General features: G+C 48.5%; 1 pseudogene; it reads right to left on the bottom strand.

Annotated features, from left to right (window-relative positions):
* Positions 1 to 388: 388 nt before the first annotated feature.
* On the bottom strand, positions 389 to 4068 carry LOC147916698 (trehalase-like; annotated as a pseudogene).
* Between the last annotated feature and the right edge of the window lie 9052 nt (positions 4069 to 13120).

Below are 13120 nucleotides of genomic sequence, written 5' to 3'. Positions count from 1 at the left end.
ACTTCTTCTTACATCTCTTTTGTCAGAACTGGGTCCCTGGCCACCTCTAACTGCAGGGACGCCTGGGAAATCAACTTTTTTTTAAAACTGGTCATATTGTTACCAGCTTTACCAGTTGTCTCAGTGTCTAAGAATAGACACTGAGAAGGAAAGAAGTAGTTCTTCCTCAAAAAAATACTTTGGGGTAGGGCTAATGAGAAACCCCCGCCAGCCGCCTTCCAAGGATGGCGGGTCCGGTGAGTCTCATGGCTTTTGCTGGGTGAGGCTGTAAGTCTGGCCCCAGAGCCGAGCTACTGAGGACTAGGAAAAGCTGAGCTGTCTCTCGGTGTCCCCTTCCCAGGCCTTCCCCCACACGGCCTGCAGCTTCACTGCGAAATTAAAGCTGAATAAATATTTTAAAGTGTTGTTTTCCCCACCAAAGACGCACCTGCTTGCAAATGTGTTAAGAAATACGGGGCAGACACGCTGAGTGGTGAGACATCCAAGTGGCAAGGACATCCAAGAAGGTTAGGGCACAGACACCTGGGGGCAGCTGGGGCCGTGTCCCTGTGGGCCGTGGCCCGATCCAGATCCAGAGAAGAATAAAGAGAGCATTAGGTTTACTGACCATCTCTGGTTATTCTGTAGATTTTTTCCAAGCATAACAGTGTTCTTTCTGATTTGTAAGAGATCACTGCACATTAAGGATGTCAATATGCACCGAGTATATCAATCTAAAAGGGCATCAAATGATCGCGAGTCAACGTCCCAGGCTGAGCTCTCATTTGAGGGCAGGGTCCGGGACGCTTCCGGGGGAAGGGGCGGCCCCATGGTGGGGTCAGGTCTCTGCCTCACCACTCCTCACATGCACACAGGAATCACTCCCGGATTGACATGGGACATTGAGACACTTAAGAATTGGGGTATCTCATGTAAATATATGGATTTCCACCTTACTTTGAAAAATCAGAAGATCTAGCAAATAAGAACCCCACCTTCCCTACGTCACCATCTTCTGCCACGGAGACCCTCTTCACACAGAAATGTGCTTCCAGTGCACCCCGATCCCCATCACCCCACAAAACGGGCCCTGCCACGCATCATCCCCCTTGCCCTATTAGTTCCCTTAGCCCCAACTTATTTCACACATTTGTGTACTGGAATTTGAGTTTGTATCCCCTAACAGCAAAGCCTTCAATTTAAATACAAATGACCTGGAATGCAGAGTGAGTGGTCCAAGGGCACACAGCCTGTAATGGCATAGTCAAGACATCACTTGGGGTCTCCTGGGACCCAGTTCTGATGTAAAACACCTCTCATGGAGATTTATGGACATTGCTAATCCCGTTGATTACAAGGCCTGTGCGGGAGAAAGGCTGCGTGACTTGAGTTGGGGTCACCCGGGAGCATCTGAATTTTGCTGATACCGGGCTGTGGCAGTGGAACTCCTGGCCTGGCAGGAAGATGCCCACTAGTCCGGGGTGGCAGGAGCCCCTGACCTGTGCCCTGTTCCCACGGGGAGAGGAAGTCACAGTGGTTGAGGTGAGAACCAGAGTTTGGGTGGGCAGAGGCAGCCACAGGCAGCTGCAGCAGACTGGTGCCTGCCCAGATGCACCCTCCACACCCTTTCTGCAAAAATTGCTGCCACGTGCAGAAATGCAGAAACGTGCAAAGTCTGAGAGCGAGCGCTCAGGAGTCCCCCACTGTGTCTACAGGCGGCTCTCATGACTCAGCCGCAGCCCCAACCATGCACATCTTTCAGGCAACTGAGGGTTAAAAAAAAAAGAGGTGTTTTTGATCCACAGGTGGCTGTGGTTTGAGCAGGGGTGCAGGGGGAGGGGACTTGAGGTTCCCTTATCTTGCTCCAGGCCCTGGCCAGGGGGCGGGCCTTGCCTTGGGAGGAGGGGGCAGCGCTGTGGTGTGCAGGCTGGTGGCCAAGCTGCAAACAAGCAAGCCCCATGGTGGTCTGCCCTCCTCCATGTCCTCCCCATGCCAGCTCCTCCTCACCTCATGCCAGGTTACAGCTCTCCCTCACTGCAGGCCCCGGCCCCCAATCCCGGTGGTGTCCTGCCTGCTCCCATTGCCCTTTGGGGTCTTTCTCTCCCCAGGGACAGCCTAGAACAGAGACTGGACCTCCAGGAGAATGAGGATGCACCACAGGGCATGCTGTGCTGCCTCACCACCACCTCCTGGACTTTGGGCAAGTCTCCTCTGTAGCCTGTGTGTGGTCTTTATGTGGCCTGGCCAAGTGGGATGGAGCAGGGAAAGAGGTGTGTCAGCTTGGGGCCACACTGCCCCCAGAGCACAGATTGGCACTCCTTTCCCGAGAACAGAGGCCCCGACCCACTCCGTGTCACCGTCTGAGAGGTGGGGCTGTCACTCACCCTCTTGCCCAGGGGCGTTCTCATGACACTCAAACCAGAGTGAATAGACAGGAGATTGGGAGGCTGGCGGGGCAGTTCCTCACCTGGGTCCTCCATAAGGGACATAATAGCGATTCAGGACGTAGCTGTTTCCCCCTGAGCTCACAGAGATGCTCCTGTTCTCAGCCCAGAAGTCCAACTCCAAGGCCAGGGTCTCAATGTTGTCCCTGGGGTGGAGCCAGGCACCCCCTCAGCCCAGGCACACCTCCCCAGTCCCGCCCTGGGAGGTCTCAGGTATGGGGGCTGCAGGGCAGCACAGGGAGGGGTGCCCACCGTAGGAAGGCGGTGTAGTTGGTGTGAGTCACATAGCGGTCCATCATGAGGGTCAGGAGTGGGGGCTGGCTCCGCTGCAGGTAGTACACGCGGGCCCCATTGGGGATATGTCCGTAGCTGCCACGAAGGAGGCCTGCTGAGATGCCTCTGCCCGGCCGCCAGAGCCAAGGCAGACCCAGCTCCAAGCCCATGGCACCTGCTTCTCCTCCACCCTGCCATTGAGGTGCCCGGCCCCCTCTTACGTTTGCACCAGGTCCAGGAAGTTCTGCAGCATGCCCTTCACTGTCTCGGGCATCTCAGAGAGGAGCAGACCCTCCATCACCTAGTAGGAGTCCCTGGGGGAAGGGACAGCTCAGGCATCTCCTCACAGCTCCCTCTGCCCTGCACACCCAGGCCACGTGAGGGCACCCTGTCCTGCTCAAGACACCCCGCTGACCCTGGCTTCCCCACCACTCCCGCCTCTGTGGCCCCTGGCTGCTCACCAGTAGTAGAACTCGACAAAGCGCCCGCCAGGCACAATGAAGGGGTGTTCTGAGTAGATCAGAGAGAACTGCTCAGGGTGGCTGAGGACCTCTGGCTTCACCTGCAGTCAGCAGAGAGGGCACAGCCCTCACAGAGTGGAGGCTGAAGGAGGCTGGGGCTGGCAGCTCTGGGCTTTGGAGCCAGGCAGCCTGGGCTTGAGTTCTGGCTCTGCTGCTGCTCAGCCGTGTGGCTTTGGTCAAGGCCTGAGCTGCTGGGAGCCTGGTGTGCTCGTCCCCACATGCCGGCCTCTGGAGTCCTGACTGGGGGGATGGTGCGTAGGAGCCCTGACCACTCTGCCTGGCACCCACAGGTGCTCACTGAGCAGCGGCCATTATTAGGACCCAGGTGGGGGGCCATTTCCTCTGGCTCACCTTGCCCCCCGAATCTCTGCTGCCATCCCCAAGCCAGGCCCAGAGACTCAGGGCCCCCATTCTCTGGCTCAGGTGTGGATGAAATCCCAAGCCCTTTCCCCAGTGAGACGGATGTGGATGAACGCAGCTGAGGGAGAGCAATTGTAGGACCAGAGAGGGGCTTGCTGTGTGTCCACATCTGGCATTTCTCTGTTCATTCCCTCCTAGTTCTAGAGGAGGGTGGTTTTAGTGGGAGAGAAGCCAGCCTCTCTCAGCAATTTTGAGGGGAGCAGTGGCTCAGGTTTGTTCCTGCAGGGCTGCGTGAGGAAGCAGCCCAAGCTAGCTGGCAGAGGAGCCCGGAGCACCATTCTGTGTCAGCAGGTGCCCTGGGGCCTGGGCAGGAGGACAGTTGCTGTGCAGCCTTGGGCAAACCACTGCCCTCTCTGAGCCTCAGACAAAGGAGAGAAAGTGCCTGACAGACCGTGCTGATCCCAGGGCTTGGCTACAATCGGCAGTAGCAATTATCATTCCTGAGCAGAGGCCTGGCCTGAGGAGCTCAGGGAAGAGAGAGCCCAGCAGGCAATTACCACTGGTGTAAGGAAGGGGCAGGACTGGGCAGCCTGGAGGTGGTAGGACAGGCTAGGTTTGCCTGGGGGAGGCTGGAAAGGGCTTCAGGCAGGAGGTGAGGAGTTAGGAGTAGACCTTCCCCTCCTCCCCATCAGAAGTTCTTTCTAGAGAGCTTCTGTAGGGTCAAAGGATTGGGTCCTTGATTATTCCATCTAAACCCAGTGCCACCCAGAGAATGGCTACACAGGTATTAAGTACTGAAATTTGCAGACATAGCACTTGGCTGCCCTGAAGGCTGTCTTGTTTGATAAGGAGAAGGTGTCCGTTTCGACTACTACCTTGAGAACAGAAAGACCTGGGAGTTTTACCCATTCAACCCCACTCCTTTCTGGGCCGGCTGCTTCTCTGACCCGGGCGACGTGAACAAGGCTCTGAAATACCTGCAGGTGAGGGGGGCAGCATGGCGGGCTGGTACTCTGGGGGCAGGACCATCTGCTCTCTCCCTGACTCTGAGCAGTAACCCCTGGCAGGTGGCAGCCACTGCCTCCTGCTCCGCCCCAGCGTCTTAGCCTGCAGGTCCCACTGCAGCCACCAGGGGGAAGCTGTGAGTCAAGAAGGCCCAGGGAAGGACATCTAGCTTTAGGAGCGCCCAGCTTCCTGGCTCCCTGTCCAGCTCCCACCCATAGTCATAGTAATGTCTGGAACCTTCTAGGACAGCCAGATCCTGACCTACCAGTACGGGATCCCAACCTCTCTCCAGAATACAGGCCAGCAGTAGGACTTTCCCAATGCCTGGGCACCCCTGCGGGACCTGGTCATCAGAGGCAGGAGGCAGGGATGGGGCACATCCCAGGGCCTTACCCTCGAGGGAGTAGAGGGTCAGCCTCCCTGGTCCTGGGGAGGTGTGTGCAGAGGATGCAGGGTCTTTCTCTGACTTCTCTGCTCTCTCAGCCTCCCACTCAGCAAACATTTATGTCTACCCCAATTGTGAGGGATATCAGCCCTCCCCTCTCCCTCCAAACTCGGGCCCCAGATTAACAGGAAGTTGGCCCGTGGTTCCAGGAAGGAGGTCTTAGGGCTCGGACCTCTTTCCCTCCTGGAGGAGAGTAAGGCTCAGGCCTCTGCTCCCCCTGGGATGGGGGCTCTGGAGATTCAGGGTCCTGCCTGGGGTGAGGTCTAGGTCTGATCGAGTCTCCTTCACTTCGGGCCCAAGAAGTGGCTTTCCAGCTGGCCCAGAGCTGTATCCGAACCAATTTTGATGTCTACTCCAAAACGTCAGCCATGTATGAGAAGGTGAGCTTGCCCTGAGCCCAGTCCCACGGGGCCTCCTCCTCATGGTGAGATGGGGAAACTGTCAGGCTTGCAAAGCCCAGGCCCAGCACAGCCAGGGACAGGGGTGGCACCTGGTGGCCATTCTCGGGCACTGCAGGGGTCAGAGCTGCAGGCCAGAGTGGATTCTCCCAAAGGGGCTCCCATTTCTTGCTTCCCCTAGAGGGCTGGGGTGTGGAGGCTGGGGGCAGCATCTGACCTTAGAGCACGTCCTCTTGTCCCCAGTATGACATCAGCAACGGTGGACAGCCGGGTGGTGGAGGGGAGTATGAGGTTCAGGTGAGTGGGACATCCTCCAGAGAACTCTGGGGCTCTGCTGTCCCCACAAATGACCATGACCTCCCCTCTCTTGGCTTCGGTTTCCTCCCCTGTATGTGGGCCCACAGGGAGGAGGTACCCCCTTGGTACCCCTGGGGCTAGGCGGGGCCAGAGTCTCCGGGTGAAGATCCCACAGCCTCTAAAAGGACTTGAGGGCTTCCCCAGAGGTCTTCCCTCACTGGCCATGCCTCTCTCCAGGAAGGGTTTGGCTGGACCAATGGAGTGGTCCTGATGCTCCTGGACCGCTATGGTGACCGGCTGAGCTCAGGGACTCAGACAGCTTTCCTGGAGCCTCACTGCCTTGCAGCTGCCCTTCTACTTAGCCTCCTGCTCAGCCTCCTGCCACAGTGACCGGCCTCACTGCCCCGTCTGCCTTCACTTCCTCCTCTGCCTCCAGCTCCTGCCTCATTAAACTTCTGAGTTCCCACCTGCTCCTGCCTCTTCATCCTCCATCCCTGGAGACCTCATGCCCTCCTATGTCCCTAGCCGGTCCTCAGTCATTGTGAAGTGGGGGCAGGGTAGGGACCTGGAGGTCATGGGTTGGGCCCTGGGTCCCTCCTGGAACATTTAATAAGGTGGAAATCCTGCTTAGTAGGGAAGACCTAGCCCTCCTACCTCATGTACCCCAGCTCCATGCCCCCCACAACCTGGCTTCCCAAACACATACTCCAAATGCTTTATTGTTCTGCTGAGACGCTTACAAATACTGAAAATCACACAGCCTGTGGTCCCCAGCTACAGTGGGCCCCCAGTGCTATAAGGGAGGGCAGGGAGGTAGGGTCAGAACAAGTCTCAGTTACTGACCTCCTGAACTATCCCTTCAAATGAGTCCAAATCTGAATGCATTAGTTTAGACCATTTTATGCCCTTGGGCACTTTTGAAAGTAATTGACCAATAGCTGGCAGTTATTTTATCAGCTGAGCATACTCAGACAACGAGAGGAAGAGAGCCCTGCCAAGACCACTGTCATCCCAGGGTGAGTGTGGGCACAAACAAAGCTGTGCCCCTCTGGAGCAACATCATAGGCTTAACACCGAGGAAGGGACGTAGACGTCACTAATCAATCCAGCCAGTCACTCCACAAATAAACAAGCAAATAACAACACCAAGCCTTGGTTGGAGGGGGGGAGCCAGTACCTGGATTTGCTATGCTATATTATCCAAAATGTCCATTTTCCAACAAAGAATTATGAGACATGCAAAGACACAGGAAAGTATGACACATACGCCAAAAAAAAAAAAATTAAGAAGAGAAACTGCCTGTGAGAGTGACCATATGTCAGATTTAAAAGAAAAAACCTCCATTTGACCAATTTAAATACGTTCACAGAACCCAAGTAAACTGTGCTTAAAGAAGTAAAGTACGATGACAACATTGCATCAAATAAAGAATATCAATAAAGGGCCTGCCCCGTGGCTTAGCAGTTAAGTGCATGCGCTCTGCTGCTGGCGCCCCAGGTTCGGATCCCAGGCGCGCACCAACGCACCGCTTTGCTGGCCATGCTGAGGCCGCGTCCCACATATAGCAACTAGAAGGATGTGCAACTATGACATACAACTATCTACTGGGGCTTTGGGGGAAAAAATAAATAAAATTATTAAAAAAAAAGAATATCAATAAAGAGAGAGAAATTACAAAAAAACAACCAAATGAAGGTGTAAAGCATTCCTGGACCCAATTCCAACATGCGTGCGTGTGCAGCCTTCTCCACACCAACAGGCGGTTCTCAGACACCAGCAGGGTGTCTGAGAATTCAACTCAGTTCTTTTTTTTTTTAAAGATTTTATTTATTTTATTTTCCCCCCAAAGCCCCAGTGGATAGTTGTGTGTCGTAGCTGCACATCCTTCTAGTTGCTGTATGTGGGACTCGGCCTCAGGATGAATGGAGAAGTGGTGCCTCGATGAGCACCCGGGATCCGAACCCGGGCCACCAGCATCGCAGCGCACGCACTTAACCACCAAGCCACAGGGCCGGCCCCTCAACTCAGTTCTGACACTATCTACCCTGAGATAGAATCAGATTCCACAGGGAAAGGGCTCAGTCCCACAAGACCACTCTCCACGTCAGACACCAGTCACAAGCCCAGGTTGTTACCTGTGCTTCTGATTGACGGGCTACAAACTGGAGGTTCCAACAACCCCCTCCAACTCAGGATGCCAATCACAAGTCCAGGTGGTCACCTATACCTCTGACTGACTGGCTATAAACCAGAGGTTCCCACCACCCCCTCCTCCAGTTTGATTAATTTGCTAGAACGACTCACAGAACTCAAGAAAACCCATTTTCTCACTAGATTACTGATTTAATACAAAGGATATTAAAGGATACGAGTCAACAGCCAGATGAAGAGACGCATAAGATGAGATACAAAGGAGCTTCTGTCCTCATGGAGCTTGGGCCCTGGCCTAGTGGCACATGGAAGTGTTCTGGTTCCCCTGCGTAGAAGCTCTCCGAAAAAGGGCTGATGAGCTGTCCTTTTGGGTTTTTATGGAGGCTTCATTATGTAATCATGATTGACTAAGCCATTGGCCATTGGCAGTTGATTCAACTCTAGCTCCTCTCCCCTCCCTGGAGGTTGGGGGAGGTGGGGGGGAATGAAAGTTCCACCCCTCTAATCACATGGTTGGGTCTCCTGGTGACAAGCTCTCATCCTTAAGTTCTTTCCAAAAGTCACCTCATTAACACGACAAAAGTCACTTTTTATCACTCTCAACACTTAGGAAATTCCAAGGGTTTGGGGAGCTGTTAGCCAGGAACTGTGGATGAAGACCAAGTATGTGAGAAATATCTTTTGGTCATCTGAATGACCAAATATATATTTCTTATAAATCACAGTATCACAGAGGGTTTTTGGTATCTGCTCCAGCACGCAAGCAGCTTGGAAGTCATCACTCTGTTTTAACAACAATTAAAAAGCTGAACTTGGGCCGGCCCGGTGGCGTAGTGGTTAAGTTCGCATGCTCCACTTTGGCAGCCCAGGGTTCGCAAGTTTGAATCCTGGGCTCGGACCGACACACCACTTGTCAAGCCATGCTCTGGTGGTGTCCCATATAAAGTAGAGGAAGATGGGCACAGATGTTAGCCCAGGGCCAGTCTTCCTCAGCAAAAAGAGGAGGATTGGCATTGGATGTTAGTTCAGGGCTGATCTTCCTCACAAAAAAAAAAAGCTGATCAAACTGAAAATGAACTGCTCTTGAATCTCGCAGAGAATTGACATCACAGGGCAAACTGCTAGCTCCAAAACTGGAGAGACAGACAGGCAGATGCAGAGAATCACAACTTACCAAAGCAGAAACTCACAAACTGAAACCTCTACAGGAACTGGTACTAGATTTCTTTTACCCAGTACATCATGTCCAGCTTTCAACAAAAAATTACAAGGCATACTAAAAGGCAAAAAACACAGTTTGAAGAGGCAGAGAAAGCATCAGAACCAGACTCAAATATAATAAGGATGTTGGAATTATTAGATCGAGAATTTAAAAACAGCTGTGATTAATATGCTAAGGCTGTTATGAAAAAAGTAGACAACATGCAAGAACAGATGGGTAATGTAAGCAGAGAGATGGAAATTCTTAGAAAAAATTAAAAAGAAATGCTAGAAATAAAAAATACTGTAACGGGAATGAAAAATGCCTTTGATAGGCTCTTTAGTAGACTGGACACAGCTAAGAAAGAATCAGTGAGCTTGAGTCAACAGAAAATTCCAAACCTCAAAATCAAAGAGAACAAAGACTGAAACAAACAGACCAGAATACCCCAGAACTGTGGACAACCATAAAAGGTGTAATATGTGTTAATGGGAATATTAGAAGGAGAAGAAAGAGAGAAAGGAAGAGAAGTAATATTTGAAGCAATGATGACTGAGAATTTCCCAAATTTAACATCAGACACCAAACCACAGATCCAGCAAGCTCAGAGAACACCCAGCAGAATAACTGCCCAAAAATCTACACTTAGGCATATCATACTTAAACTGCAGAAAATCAAAAAATAAAGAAAAAATCTTAAAAGAAGCCAGTGGAAAAAAACACCTTACTTGTGGAGGAATAAGAATAAGAATTACACTGGACTTCTCCTCAGAAACCATGGAAGCAAGAAGAGAGTAGAGGAAAATATTTAGTATTAAGAAGGGAAAAAATGGATGTATGAACCAAATGAGAATATCAAGAGATAAAAATTATAAAAAGAAACCAAATAGATTCTTGAGCTAAAGGTACAATAACTGAAATGGAAACAAAATTCACTAGAGGGATTCAATAGCGGATGCGAGCAGGCAAAAGAATCAGGGAACTTGAAGATGAGACAATTGACATTATCAAGTCTGAGGAGTAGAAAGAAAAAAGAATGAAAAAAAAATGAACGGAGCCAAAAAGACCAGTGGGTCATCTTCAAGAAGACCAACATACCCACACCATGGAAGTCCTAGAAGTAGAAGAGAGAGAGAACAGGGCAGAAAGAATATTTAAAGAAATAACAACTGAAATTTTATGAAAGACATGAATCTACAAATCCAAGAAGCCCAATGAATTCCAAATATGAGAAACTCAAAGAGACACATCAAGACACATTATAATCAAACTGTTGAAAGACAAAGAGAGAATTTTGAAAGCAGCAAGAGGAGTACAACTCGTCAGGTACAAGGGATCCTCAATAAGGTTAATTGCCAAGTTCTCATCAGAAACCATGGAGGCCAAATGACAGTGAGATGACATATTTAAAATGCTGAAAGAATTTTATATGTGGCAAAACTGTCATTCAAAACTGAGGAGAAAATTAAGATATTCACAGATGAGAAAAAAGTTGAGGGAGTTTGTACCACTAGCCCTGCCCCACAAGAAATGCTAAAGGGAATCCTTTCTGGCTGAAATGACGCTAGATAGTAACTCAAGCCATATGAAGAAATAAAGATCTCCAGTAAAAGTAAATACATGGGTAAGTATAAAAGCCAGTATCGTTGAATTTTTGGTTTGTAACTTTTTATATCAAAAGAATTTAAAAGACAACTATATAAAAATAATTATAAATTTATGTTATTGGGCACACATGTAAAAATGTAATTTGTGACAACAATAACATAAGAAGAGGAAGACAGAGATGTATTGCAGCAGAATTTTGAATACTATTGAAGTTAAGTTGGTATCAATTTGAACTAGCTTGTTATAAATTCAGGAAGTTAAGTATAATCCCCATGGTAATTACAAATAATTCATCTAAAAAATATACGTAAAAGGAAATGAAAAGGGAATCAAAATGGTTCACTACAACAAAATCAACTAAACACAAAAGAAGGCAGTAATGGAGGAAATGAGGGACCAAAGAGGTGTAAGACATGCAGAAAAAAATCACAAAATGGAAGCAGTAGGATTAAACTCACCAATCAAAAAGCAGAGATTGGAAGAGTGAATTTTTTACAAAATTATTCTACTATCTGCTGTCTATAAGTGACTCACTTTAGATCCAAGACATAAATATATAGATTGAAAGTGAAAGGATGGAAAAAGATATTTCATGGAAATAATAACCAAAGAGAGCCAGGATAGCTCTCTCGATATCAGACAACATAGACTTTAAGTCAAAAACTGTTACAAGAGACAAAGCTGGACATTATATGTTGATAAAAGGGTCAATTCATCAAGAAGATTAATAATTATATGTACTAAACAACAGAGTCTGAAAATATATAAAGCAAACATTGACAGAATTGAAGAAAGAAATAGAGTTCTACAGTAATAGTTGGAGACTTCAATACACCACTTTACATAATGGATAGAACATCAAGACAGAAGATCAATAGGGAAAGAGAAGATTTGAACAACACTATAAAACAAATAACCTAATAAACATATATAGAACTCTCTACCCAACAACAGAATATACATTCTTCTCAAGTGCACATGGAACAGTCTCCAGGATAGACCATAAGTTAGGCCACAAAACAGGTCTCAATAAATTTTAAAAGATTGAAATCATACAAAGTATCTTCTCCAACCACAATGAAATGATGCTAGTAACAAATAGCAAAAGGAAAACTGGAAAATTCACAAACATGGAAATTAAACAACACATTTTTAAACAACCAAAGAGTCAAAGAAGAAATCACAAGGGAAATTAGAAAATACTTACGGATGAATGAAAACAAGAAAACAACATACCAAAATTTATGGGATGTAGCAAAGACAGTTCTCAGAGGGAAATTTATAGCTGCAAATGTATACATTAAAAAAGAAGAAAGATGGGGGCCAGCCCAGTGGTGTAGTGGCTAACTGTGTGCACTCTGCTTTGGAGGTCCGGGGTTCACAGGTTTGGATCCCAGGCGCAGACCTGTGCACCACTTATCAGGCCATGCTGTGGCAGGCGTCCTGCATATAAAGTAGAGGAAGATGAGCATAGATGTTAGTCCAGGGCCAATCTTCCTCAGCAAAAAGAGGAGGATTGGCAACAGATGTTACCTCGGGGTTAATCTTCCTCAGCAAAAAAAAAAGAAAAGAAGAAGAAGAAGAAAGATCTTAAATCAATAACCTAACTGTACACCTTGAGGAACCAGAAGAAGAGCAAACTAAACCCAAAGCTAGCAGAAGGAAATAAATAATAAAGATTAGAGCATAGGTAAATAAAATAGAGAATAGAAAATCAACAGAGAGAATCAATGAAACCAAAACTTGGTTCTTCAAAAAAATCAACAAAATTCACAGAGAAAAAAGACAGAAGACACAAATAACTAAAATCAGAAATGAAGGGCAGGCCTAGTGGCATAGTGGTTAAGTTCACACGTTCCGCTTCAGCAGCCCAGGGCTCACCGGTTCAGATCCTGGGTACACACCTACTCACCGCTCATCAAGTCACGCTGAGGCAGCATCCCATATAGAAGAGCTACAACTCTACGGCTGTGATACACAACTATGTACTGGGCTTTGGGGATAAAAAAAAGAAAAAAAAGAGGAAGATTGGCAACAGATGTTATCACAGGGCCAATCTTCCTCAAAAAAAAAAAGAAAAGAAAGAAATGAAATGAAAATGGGGACATTACTACCAACCTTACAAAAATGAACAATTAGGTAACCTAGATGAAATGGACAAATTCCTAAAAACACACAAATTAGCTAAACTGACACAAGAAGAAATAGAGGGGCCAGCCCAGTGGCGTAGTGGTTAAGTTTAGCACATTCTGCTTTGGTGGCCCAGGTTCACGGGTTCGGATCCTGGGTGTGGACCTACACCACTCATCAGCCACGCTGTGGTGGCAACCCACATATAAAGCCGAGGAAGATTGGCACAGATATTAGCTCAGGGCTACTCTTCCTCAGCAAAAAAAAGAAGAAGAAGAAATAGAAAATCTCAACAAACTTATAATAC

This window comes from Ceratotherium simum, chromosome 7 (assembly GCF_057802395.1).
Source record: "Ceratotherium simum simum isolate JZ-2026a chromosome 7, ASM5780239v1, whole genome shotgun sequence".
NCBI classification, from domain to species: Eukaryota; Metazoa; Chordata; class Mammalia; order Perissodactyla; family Rhinocerotidae; genus Ceratotherium; species Ceratotherium simum.
This window is presented reverse-complemented; position numbering and strand designations above follow the sequence as displayed.